The sequence below is a fragment of the Mobula birostris genome, chromosome 11, assembly GCF_030028105.1.
Source record: "Mobula birostris isolate sMobBir1 chromosome 11, sMobBir1.hap1, whole genome shotgun sequence".
Lineage (NCBI taxonomy): Eukaryota > Metazoa > Chordata > Chondrichthyes > Myliobatiformes > Myliobatidae > Mobula > Mobula birostris.
The window spans coordinates 71826961-71840246 of NC_092380.1; the positions used below are offsets into that span (position 1 = coordinate 71826961).

The following is a 13286-nucleotide window of genomic DNA, read 5'->3' on the forward strand; positions in this document are numbered from 1 at the left end:
AAAGGAAGTGTCTGGTTAACTTGTATTCAGGGCGTTTGATTTTTAAACAAAATTAATATTTTACTAGTGGGGCCTTAAAATCACTAGTAAAATTTACTGACCTGTTAGCGAACTCCCACGTTTAGTGTGGCGATGCGTAGTTCATTTGTACGCCCATCAAATAATAAGACATTTCTATGTGACTACAGAACACAAGTTATTAAAGTTTAATTTACTTTTTCATGCCACAGTACACAGCAATGCAATGTCTGCATATCGTGTGTTTTATCATTAAGACATTAAAGGAGCATCTCCGGAGCTATATAAGATGTTGACTTTAACTGCTAGGCAATAATTATCATAAATTTATCCAAAAATGTGGAAATGCTGAAAGAGTAAAAGCAGGAATTTAGGATGATAAAGTAGGCATCATTAATGCGCATCATTGTAAGGAGAATATCTATATCTCTGCTGTGAAGAGAGTGAAAAGCACAAAGTTCTGTGGTGTGCACATAACAGATGATCTAACCTGGACCCACAACATTTCCTCACTAGTCAAGAAGGCATAGCAGTGTCTGCACTTTCTGAGGAGACTGAGGTGTGCAGGGGTCCCCACTCCCATTCTAACAACTGTCTAGTGGCATCATTGTGTGATACAGAGGCTGCAAGGCATCAGAGAGCAAGACCCTACCGAGAATAGTAAAAACCGCCAAGAGGATTACCAGGGTCTCCCTCCCCCCACATTTGCGACATTTACCGGGAGCATTGCAGACAAAGGGTTTCATACATTTTTTTAGGATCACCACCACGCATCCAACAATTGCATTGACCAACTACCATCAGGAAGGAGCTGTATAAGCATCAGAACTAGAACTACCAGACTGGGTAACAGCTTCTTCACGTAGGCTGTGGACTAATGAATACCCTGCCACCAGCGAAGCCTCATCACTCGGTCAGTCCGCTGTTTGCTGTTTACTGGACTGTTTACATGAATGTTTTGGTTTATGTGCTGTGTGTGTTCTAAGTTTTGTGGGTACACCGTAGTCTGGAGGAACCTTTGGTTGTGTATGTGCAACAAGATGACGATCAACTTGAACTTGAATTGGACAATGTATGAAAGACAGAAAATAAGTGAAATAGAAAGGAATAGAATCAATATAGCAGATAGTAAGGTGTAGAAAAAGAAAACCAGTGAATATGTCAGGCTGTGAAGTATGAAAAACATACAGAATGGAGCACATGTGTAGGTTAGTGTACAAACTTTTGTAAAATGCAAAGGAATATTGCAAGAACAGAGCAATAGAAAGAAGGAAGTGCATAGCAGTACAAGATTCAGAGAGTGAGACAGACAAAGATATGGAAAAATAGATAAGGAGATATATCGAGAGCAGGACTCAGACAGAAAGCAGACTAAGCCAGAGATAGTGGAGTAAAGATTAGAAGCAGAAAGAGACAGTAGTGATGAGATAGAAAATACTGTATATTGCATTGTTGGCTCTACCTTGATCTTCAGAACTGGAATGTTTTGCACTAACGGCCCATTATGAACTGAGCATTAACATCACCAACAGCACTATCCTCAAGATTTAGCTTCAAATTAGAAACTGGGGACAAGAATTCAATTTACAATGGCGTTATATGTTGGGTTTGACAGCTAAATGTCAATCAAATTAAAAGGTGAATTATCTAGTGATCAACAGTTGACCATCACTAGGAGGTACAGCAATAAGATATCCATCATATTAAACCTGAATGTTCTGACATTCAGATGTTCAAATTTTGTAACACAGAATATCCATTGAGGTACTAAGTAGTAAAAAACATCCAAGGAAGTTACCTTTGGCTAACCACTTCAACATAATATATGAAAGGAGAGAAAATATTTTATTTCTGTCACTGATCGTAAGTGTAGTTATTGAACAATTATTTGTATGTTCATACATCTGAATTCTGAATAAATCCAGATTTCAGCAGGTGGCAGAGGATTATCAATGGTGTAGCCCTGAGACATAAGCATGGGAATTAGAAATGTCACACTTGTGTGGTCAGGATTACTCTTCAGAAACTGGGGTTAAGATTTGTTGCAAGGTTTAAGGTACATGGCTTGTGTAAAGTAAACTTCACATTTGATGTGTGAACTCTCAATGTCAGCCTTGAGACCAAAAATAAAATGTTTCAATTTGCAGTCCTGAAGCCCTAATCTTGATAAGCACAAAATCCACCCTACTGTACCTTATTAGTAGTGGCCTTATCATTCTGAGCACTGTTGCCTGTGGCAGTTATACTCTTTTGCTTGCTTCAAGCAGTGAATTCCTTTACTGAAAACAAATATACTGAACATAGCTATGCCTTCAGTACTGCTTGTTGTGAAGTTTATGTTTAGATTTCCTCATCAATGCCAGACAAAACTATTAGATCAACGGGCGCAATTCAGACTTCTTTACAAGGGTATCTTTGAAATAACTGGGCACTCATACAAATGAGAGCAGGGGGAAAGAGGATGTGTTTGAACCAGGAAATGATTGGGACCCCAAGAGATTGTTGCTCCAGAAAAACTATATGGAACCTCAAACCTCAGAATTTGCAGTTGAGTTTCACATTCTTCCACATAGCTGGTGGCAGATTCCAGACCAGGTTTCCAAAATAGTTTTCCGGTAAACTTCCTGTGAAGCTAATAATACATCCTTGTACATCATGGTTAGAAATTCATCGAGTGAGGAGTTGGGATGGTGGTGATATTGGTGAGTAATGGGGGAAAGGATCCATGCTTCACTGTTGTTATCTCTGTATTGTTTTGAGGGTAATAACCGCCAGTGATCATTGTGAAAAGATCTCAAGATGCCAGAGGGGTTTGTGTGGCATATTGCTTGTCCAAGACATTCCCTGCACATTGCAGCATTTTGCAGGATCCTCATGCAGTTCAGTCTAATTGTATTTAAGTAAAGTCTATTACGGAATTGGATCAATCTTAACCCTGTATCTCTTGATTCTAGGATAATTTACTCAATGTACCTTTCTCATATCTCAGCACACAGATCTATAGCAATATCCTGAGTTTGCACGTGACGGTATGATATTATTCCTTCAGTGAGAAATTTATAGAGCAATGAAACAAAGTGCTTATCCTTCTGATTAGCCATGGGTAGTTTTTATGATTTCTTCAAAGTAGGTGGCCAATTTAAGTAACCTTCACTCTACTATTTTCATTGCAGTATGTGTTTGAAGATTTATGAATCTTTGATGAGAAATAATTCAAGGGTGTGAAAACCTCTCAACTAAACCAATTTCTGCCTATCCTAGCTGTTTTCAATTGACAGTGTTGCCCTCTAACACAATGAAAATTGTGAAAATGGTGTCTTATAAGCTGCATCTTTACCGTATAATCTGGGGAGACATTCCAGTGTAGCACTGGGCGAGTGTTATATTATTCAAGATGTGAACCTTTAGATAGGATTTTAAAGTGAAGATTGAACAATAACATCCCGTTGTACCATTCCAAATTAATGTTGCTATTATCAAGGGATATTAATACAGGTTGAGTACCTTATCTGAAATTCCAAAATTTGATAACCACCAAAATCTGAAATTTTTTTTTGAATGCTGATGCGACGTCACAAACTGAAAATTCCACCAGGCATTGGGAAGGTTCCCAGGCGATGCACAGGTCTCTGCACACCACAGACGGTTCTAGGAAGTGGTCTCACATATGTAATGAAGAGACATTAATAAAAAGACATTGAAAAACACTACATAAAACAAAAACTGAAGATCTTGATTGTGTATTGAAAGAATGAATTCGTCAGCGTCGGAGTGAACATCTGCCGCTTAACGGTATGCTGATCATGAAACAAGCAAAGATCTATCACGGCGAACTGAAAGTTGAATTTAATTGTGAATATTCAGCAGGCGTTTTGCAGAAATTTAAGAAAAGGTTCAGCATTAAATTTTTAAAGATTTAAAAAAATTTAAAGATAATGTGTCTGGTAATCATGAAACGGCAGTGAAATTCATTGATAAGTTTGTGGAGATCGTCGCTGATGAAAATCAAGCACCAGAACAAGTCTACAATGCTGATTGTTTTTATACCTTACATAAAATTTAAATAAAGTAAAATACAAATATAGTGTACTGAAAACATGTAATCAAAACATGGCATCATAGGTGGAGACTGAAAACTTGTTTTTGTCTGTTTTTGTTCAACAGCTGTTTCAGGTATTCTGGTGCCTTTGTTATATTATATTTTCATTATATTAATGCTATGTAAAAAAAATTACTGTTAAGGATATATGTGTGATGAACAGATGTAATACCAAGTCTGCTTACCAGTAGCACATAAGTTCTAAGTCAGAACTAATGCCAATCTCAAGCTACTTTATTATATATTCCAAATTCTGAAAAAATGAAGCACTTCCGGTCGCAAGCATTTTGGATAAGGGGTACTCAACCTGTATATGTAAAATACTTGTTCTATTTTTTTGTCCTAGTATTAGAAAGTAGTGTTGTTACAGTTGATTTTTTTTTGCTCAATTAAACTTTTTGAGTGAAATAATAAATTATTATATGAATTTAGTTAATTTTGTTTTTGTGTCATCTGTAGCTGCAACAATTGTTGCTTTGCACACACATCTAAGACATGAAGATATAACATTTGGTGCCACAGTGTTTTATGATTAAACGTGATTTACACCAGTTCTTTGAATAGACAATCAAGTAGGTTGGGGTGCAGAGGTTTTCAAGGAAAAATGCTCATGGTTAATGTGACCTCTTTATCAGATTGATTCTTGAGGTGGCAGATTAGATTGATTAGGCTTGTATTCACTCTCGTGTAGATGAAGGAGAAAGAATTTAACTTAAAAAAATATAAGTTTCTGATAGGTTAAACAGACTGTCATGGTCCGGATCGGGGTCCCTTTAAATTTACTTTGTTTATGTTACGATCTGGACTGTTGACTCCCTGTTTCCCTTTGGTTCCCTGTTTTCCTGTGTCCCTCGGCTTTGGTGATTGGAGGCAATTTATTCTCGACTGAACCGGTAGATTATAGTCTCCAGCTTTCAGTTGTTCGGCACGAGTGCGCTTGCAAAGTCATCAAGGTACAGCGTGCCAATGTCATCTGGCCAGAGCCAGCCTAGTCTCTGCCCGAAGCGAGTGCCGGTAATTTGCCTTTCCTCTCCGGAGCCACCCTGTCAAGCTACCTCGCCAAAGCGAGCCTGCAAAGTTTCCTCACCGAGGTGGGTCCGTCAGTTAACCCGCTGGAGGGAATCAAGAACCGCTGTCTACTGTTCCCGGGCCGAGTCGAGATCTCGCCACTACCTGGTAGCATCCAAGTACCAAGTCAAGTCCTGGCCCTGGCAGTATCCAAGCTCCGAGTCGAGTCCTGGCCCTGACAGCATCCAAGTTCCGAGTCAAGTCCTGGCCCTGGCGGTCTGTGATTCATGTCCTATCCCCCTGTCTGAATCCCTTCTCTGCCCCTCTCGCCTCTTGCCCTCGTCTGCAGCCCTTGCCTGCACTTCAGTCTAGTTCTATCACTGGAGCTAGATAGATACTGTCTGGTGCTCATTCGTGTTGGTCTTGTCTTGCCCTCGCCCCTGTGGGGTAAGTCAGGCCGTCTTGCCGTTGCCCCGTGGGGGGTGATGTTTTGTCTTGTCTTGTCCTCGCCTCCATGGAGTAAGTCAGGCTGTCTTGCTGTTGCCCCACTGGGGGGGGGGGGGGGGGGGCGGTGTCATAAGTCCCGGCCCTATGTCCTGTACCCAAGGAGTGGTCCCGGCTCTCTGTTCTGTGTGTGAGTCCCGGCCCTATGTCCTGTACCCAAAGAGGGGTGCCGACTCTGTGTTCTGTGTATGTGTTCATGGTTCCATGTACCTGCTCTCCTGAGACCGAGGCTCTGTTTTTTCATGTTCCTCCTCTCCCTAGCCAATGTCATGTCCATGCCTGGTTCCGGGGTCCGAGCCTGAGGCAAGACCCAAGTACTGGGTCCTTGCCCAGTCTCTGGCTCGGAGTCCATACCATAGCCTCTTCATGTAGCCTCTAGTCCTGGGATCCTATTCCGAGTCCTAGCCCAGACCCTTGTCCCAGCCTAGTCGTAGTCCTGAGTCCTTGTCCAGTTCGCTATTCCTGCTTCTGCTTTGATCTCCTGGTATCAAACAATAAACTCAATTTACTTAACCTCACAAGATGTGTCTTGCATTTGGGTCCACCCTCGCTCCCAATGCCCCACCATTGTGACACAGACAGTATGGAAGATGGACCTCTTCCAGGCTGGAGTATTGAAAATGTGGGGTGTCAGTCTCTGTTACAGGGCAAGAGATGAGGAGACATATATTTGACTCTGAGGTGGTCACCCTGGATAATTCACTTCCATGGAAGACGGTGGAGACCAGCTCACAATATTTTTTAGGATGGAGCAGATACACTTCTGGATGGAAAAGGCAGTGATGTGTATGTGGTGATCCCGTGAATATGAAATTGAGATATATGATCTGCCATGATTGATCATGCATTTCTGTTGCTATTTGATGGCACTGCAGGATTATATCACTTTTGCTTTTTGTACTCTGAAAATAATTTCCCAATTGCCAAACAGACAAAATGGCAACTCACCTAGTCGGTCTTAGGGGGTTCATGATAGATAGCATCATGGTTTTAATAAATATCGCATCAAGATGATGTGAAAGACAAAAAGAGCAGAAGAGGATTTTATATTGTATTTTCATGTACTTGTTTTGTTATTTAAGGGAAAAAAGTCCTTGTTTAGCAGCTTAATTTTCAAGTACTGTGGATATTGTGAAGCCTGAAGGTTTGTCTACATACCATCAGATTTGGCCACATATCATCAACAATGGCAAAAACATTCACTTATGCATGAACTAAGCTTGTAGATTGTCAAATGTAGAATGAAAAACCCTCAAAAGTGTTAGCCAAACAAAGCTGTGAGGTAGCAGCTGGCTCTTTGTCTAATGTCTCACAGCAAAGTACTGTTGTACATTTCCTTTGCAGCTTTCAAAATAATATACATTTCCTATCAAACAACTCCTGCAAAAATAACACTGAGCAGACTATTTTCAGCGGATGTTACAAAGTGGTCTTGTAATTTTGAACTGAACCAACGTTTGTCTCCTTTTTAGTAATATTCAGTGAAACAACCAAAATACTTCACCTTTGCCTTGAGTTCTTTCCCCCAATCGCTTACCCTGAGAGGATATTGGGCACAGTAGCATAGCGATTTACACAACGCTTGAAAGTACCAGTGACGCGGGTTTAGTGACCTGTGGGTTTCCTCTGGGTGCTCCAGTTTCCTTCCACAGTCCAAAGATGTACTGGTTGGTAGGTTAATTGGGTAGTGTAAATTGTCCCGTGATTAAGCTAGGATTAAATTGGGGGATTGCTGGGTTGTGTGGTTCGAAAGGCCAGAAGGGCCTATTCTGCGCTGTATGCCAACAAATAAATAAATAATATTATTTTTTTCTTTCCCTACAGATATTGCCAGACCGCCATATGTTTTCAAAATTTTCTGTTTTCCTTTCAGATTTCTAGTATCTACAGCAACTTTCCAACGTTTGTAGTTTTGTATTGTCTCAGAATAAAATCTTTGAAAACGAAGCTGAAAATGTGTTATCACAGGTGAAATTTCAGTCTAATAATCTCTGGTTGCCTTGTTCAGATCATGCCATAAGAAATAATAACAGAGACTGTTTAGTGATGGGTGATTAGAGAGTTCAGTAGATATAAAAAATGTTGGAAGTGTAACATGGAGTGTAGATTTTCAATCACCCATTTTAATCTGCTGCCAGAAATCATTACCAACTTTTCCCCAACTCCTGAACATCATATGGATTGTACAAAAGCAGCTTAGCACAATATATGTAACTTCTGGCATCTTAAAGATTCCTCAGACATTCTACTGGCACCTCTATAAATAACAATAGGAGACATTAGAGACAAGTTAATTATTTTATGGAACCACTGTATCTCTACAAGGGCAAATGAGAAATCTCCACCACCAGTACAAAAATGTGGCTCACCTCATCTATGACACTACCCGATTCCCATTAAGAGTAATTAAATGGAGTTGATTAAGATGAAGGATTCAATATGTTATGGTAAGAGAGAAGTCATGAACATTGAAAGTAAGCTAATAGATTAGGTTTATAAGTGTACGTAATTATCTGGAGCTAAAGAACATGCTGAATGAAAAGGGTTGCCCACTTTAACACTGAGAAGTGGAAGAACGTAGAGGTCTGTGAATCTTTAGAATTCTCCACCCCAGTGAGTTGTGATTCTGAATCTGTAAGTTTACTTAAGGCCCAAATAGACAGGTAAAACTGCAGATGCTGCAAATCTAAAAATAAAAATAGAAGGTGCTGGAAACATTCAGCAGGTCACATGGCATCAGTGTAAAGAAAAACAGTTAATTTTACAGGCCTAGGACTTTGTTAAAACTGAGAAACAATGGAACAAAAGGCAGTTTCAATAGTAAACAAGGTGGGAAAGGGATGGGTAAAGCAAATGGAATATTGCTCATAGCTTGAAACCAAACTAAAGAAATGTAATGTGCATCTAGCCATTGCTTTAATTCTTGCTATTAACCCACATGGTCCCACCAGTTAGAGATATTTATTCTCCCCTTTTTTCTTCCATCTTCTCTGCTAGAGAGCTAACAAATTTTTCCATCTTTCCCAGTTCTAACAGAGTTAATTGTTTCTTTTTCTACAAATACTGCTTCCAACATTTTTTTGCTTGGAAAGATAGATTTTAGGCTTATAAGTAAAAGGGTAATGTGAATGAGGCAGGATAGCAGCCAAGGATAATATCACCCATAATCATTTTGGATGACGGTGCAGGCTCAAGGGCCTATTTTGAATTTTCATACTTCTACTTCTGATGTAAACTGAAATTGGAATCTGTAAGTATCCATGTGGAAGATTATGATGTAAAAAACCTCAAAAAATGCTTTCCTAAAAGGTTGAATAAATCATGGAGGATATATTCTCTGAAGCGATTGGGTAAAATGCTTCTCTTCAATTCATTGTGTTCTAAGTACAAAAGCACAATTTTGTCTTATTTCTTAGCATTGATGCCAGTGCTTCCTCTAGAGATAATTTTGCAGTGACCTCATTCCAGTTAGCTTATAGAGCACTAGTTAGCACAGAGCACTAATTTCAAGCTGTAGGAATGGACAAAATGCTGTCAGGGTAACAACTTGATTGGCTTGTTTATCACTAAATTCTTGCTGTTGTGCTATCTGCCAGGATTGCTATTGATTCTGACTCTGGAAAAATGGTTGGCGATTTTGAAGTGATGTTCATAATGATCGTGGAAACTCTTTTGAGAGATTTTCAGGAATGATAGGATGAAAAGTAGTGATAAGTGGAAAATGAACAGAATTATTACCATTTCAGAGAAATAATAGTTTGCACATTAATATGCAAATACGATGATAGTTATTACCAACACATTGGGCTAATGTTTTGAGTCTCATAAAAAGGAAATATTCTTTATGAATTGCACAGTGTGAGCGTGTATATTATGTTAGAGAGCTTTCTGCTGAACCACCTGTTGTAGCCAGTTGCAGCAGAAGCCTGAATGTACACTTTGTTCAGCCTCCTTAATTGAGAGGTTACCTTAGGCTGGTAGTTCCCACCTGATCTTTTCAGGGCATTCTGCCAATCATTGACACTGAATCTGCTTCAAATGGGTCCGGATCATTGTGTGTTAAAGAGCCGCTGAGACTGCTGCTGAAACACATGGAGTTGCTCCATTAAGAGAATCATTAATGGATTGTGTGCCACACCACAGTCATCTTAAGCAGCTGCCTTATGCTTGGAAGCTAGCTGGAAAAAAATGCATTAAAGTCCCAAATATGCCCTTGTCAATGGGAGATCTAAATGAATACAACAAGAACTCTACTGGGTTGATCATTATATCCCACAAATAGGCTAAAAAAAAGGGGGGCTACAAATATTTACTTGAGACAGCCTGAAGCCCTGGCAGTGTTCCTTGTTAGCACCGACTCTGCGGTATACTGGACAAAATGCAAAAGAAATATAATTTACAAATTACAGTTCTGTACACTTAAGAAAATGCAACATTTTAGAAATAATCTGCACTTGGCAGAAAGAAGATGATAATCATGGTAACAGGATTAACCTTTCCTTGACTCATTCCTTCCCTTCCCCCCACAACCTTTTGCACACCGCTAAAGATGGTTGAAGGTCAAAGGTTATGAATAAAGCTCATTCTCTGTAAGTGTTTTATTACCAGTCATTTAGTTTAAAATGTAATTCCAAATGATCCTACCTGTATGTCTTATTCAGGGTGCTTACACAAGATCATTAGTTTGGCTGATTCTTAATTAAATTGAACTAAAACTTTCTAGCAGATTTGAACAAATATTTCATCTTTTAAAAATGCGTTAAAATCGTATACTCATTGTAATTGCCAAATTTATTTTGAGAATTTTTGAGATTTTATAATATTTGTCTTATCTGTTGCCTTCTATCCCCTCCTCCCACTTGTCTCGTTCTGCCTCTTTTCTTCACTCCCCTTGTTTCTTTTCATCTTTCATTTTTCCTTTTCAAATCATCCCTCTGTACTAAATTATGTAGGATGCCGAAAACATTGAATGACAGCAACTTCTGAAGGCCTTCTCATCTTGCACCAGGTTGAAGCAATTATACAAGTAAATCTCAGCCCACAAATGTCACAAATTGTAAAATGTTGATCTTTAGCCAAAATGTGGCTAATCAAGAATAGGTTTATGTTTTAAAGTAGTGCCAGAAAGTCATAAAAACATCACAACCTGATCAGGTTAAAGTAAGGACTAAGAAATAAGCAGAAGCTTTAATGGGTCGGCACAGTCTACAGTTTAGTGACTCCCTGCTGCAGGTAATCTTACAAAGAAATAAAAGCATTTCAAGTTCCCCACAACTGCCTAGATGGTTCAAAAATCCTACCCAATCTACCATCAGGATGCACAGACCAGGAGACTCCTGAGTTGATCCCTAGCTTATCTCAGCCAGGCCAGCAGTAAATACAAGATGCAAAGAAACCTTGGCTGTCGGAAAGCTTTTAGAAATTATAAACGGGGGGAAAAATGATCAGGCTCATGGAGACATTTGAATTAAGAAAGCACAGCTAGCACAGGAATTGTTGAATGCAATTTGTGTATGATTAACCTGAATGATATTTTTGATAATGTTTCAGAAAAGTTTGACGAAGGGCATTCACTAGGCATCTACGTGAATTCTTAAGAGGTATTTGATAAAATACTAGTCTGAAGGCTGAGATGCAGGAAAATAAAATCAAAAGCAGCATTGATAGCAAATTGGGTTATCAGTTAAGAGTAGAGAGTGTAGGTGAAAGATTGTTTCTCATTGCAGAGAATGGAAACGTTGGTGTTTCCTAGGGGCCAATGATAGTCAGCTGCTTTCCTTGGATAAATAATAATGACTTAGACGTGGGTATGCAGTGTAAAATTGGCAGATTTGTAATGATACAAAGCTTGGAGGTGTGGTAAACAGGAAGAAAAATAGCATTGTACATCTCTTTACAGTCTGTGGGTTGTCTGAATGGACGAACAAGTGGTAGATAAAATTTAATATAGACAGGTGTGTAGAGACACACTGCCAAACAAAGGATAAAGAGAGATATGGACTAAATGGCATGGATTGAATAGATATGTGGGCACTGAAGAAATTGAGTACAGTATATAAGTGTAAAAATATTTGAAGTTGCATGGGTATTGAAGAGTGACTAGTAGGCATAGTAAACCCTTGGATTCATAAGGTAAAACACAGTGTACAAAAGCAGGGAAGATATATTTAACCTATGTGAAACACCGGTTTGGGCGCAACTGGGTTATTATGCCTAATTCAGAAGACCCAACTTTAGGAGAGAAGTGAAAATCTACTAAAGGGCTTGGGCTAGGTTTCTAGAATAGTTCCAGGAGCAGGGGATTTCAGCTATAGAGATTGAGTTGGGGTAATGGATTTTTTTTCTCCTTGCAGTAAAGGTAACTAAGAGGAGATTTGATGAGGGTATGTGACTGGCATATGTAGGTAAGCAGAGGGAAGCAGATAAAACAAATGGGCAAGGGATATGAGAAGTATGTGAGGAAGAGCATGTTTATGTTATAACAGTCATGAACTGGAATTCAGCAAGGGTTTTTTGAAAGGGAAAGAGATGGTATTTGAGATAGGCATGGGAAGAGTGCAAGGCCATGAGATTACCAGCATTGTTCTATTAGGAGCTGACACACATGGGTTGAATGGTCTCCTTCTGAACCATAATCATTGTCTGATATTGTGATTCTTTGATTCTAAAAATTAGCAGGCTTGGTGAAAAGACAAAATTAATATGGCCAAGCAAAGAACGGAATATCCAGTATTGAAATTTCTGTTTATTATCTGGTAGTATGTGCTGGAAGGTATGATCAATGATTGATGGGAATAGGGTTGTGCCACTGTAACATTGTCCATCTGTCTATTGGTCTTGACTGTCCATGCTCAGAGATAAAATATCAACATTTGTGTTGAGCTTATTTGGGAAGAGCTGTAATTGCAACATCTACCTCCAGGCTGAGGCTGTGGGTGCAGGGAGACAATGTAATAGTAATTTTGGGACTAATTAGCTGGATATTTATTTTTTATTTGTCACACGTGCATCAAAGTATCAAAGCATACTATGAAATGTGCCGTCTGCGTCAGTGACCAATACAGTATGAGGAAGTGCTGAGGGCAGTCCGCGTCCTGCATTGCTATGCTTCCAACACCATCCTTGTGTGCCCACAATTTACTAATCCTAACCCGTATGACTTTGGACTGTCGGAGGAAATTGGAGCATGAGGAGGAAACCTATGCGGTCATGGGGAGAATGCATAAACTCCTTACAGATGATGGTGGGATAGTCGGTTTGAGAAAAAAAAGCCTGGTCTTTGCACCTATTGAAATATTTGGTGAATGTTCTGAATTCCCAAGAGAGTTCATTAATATTTAATATTGTTATTTTAAGGACTTATTCTTCAGACTCAAGATAAATGAATTTTCATGAAAGTTTATAACATTATTTCAAATATATACACTAAAATGAATTTAATGAAAATGGGCAATGAGAGTTACTTGTACGAATGACAGAAAATAATATATTTGCACTCTTATATAATAATTTGTAACAATCTTAACGTGTTCTATACTATTTGGCAGAACAAAGTTTTTTAAATGTACTATGTGCCATTGATATTAAAAGAGGCGTTGCCTTAAATAAATGGTCAGTTGGCAAACACTTTATTCAGTGTACAGTTGATCTATAAATG

General features: G+C 39.0%; 1 protein-coding gene across 7 annotated transcripts in view; it reads left to right on the forward strand.

Moving 5' to 3' along the window:
• sox6 (SRY-box transcription factor 6) overlaps positions 1–13286 on the forward strand; it is a 618625-nt gene that overhangs the window by 41203 nt on the left and 564136 nt on the right. The gene's annotated exons all lie outside the window — the stretch shown is intronic.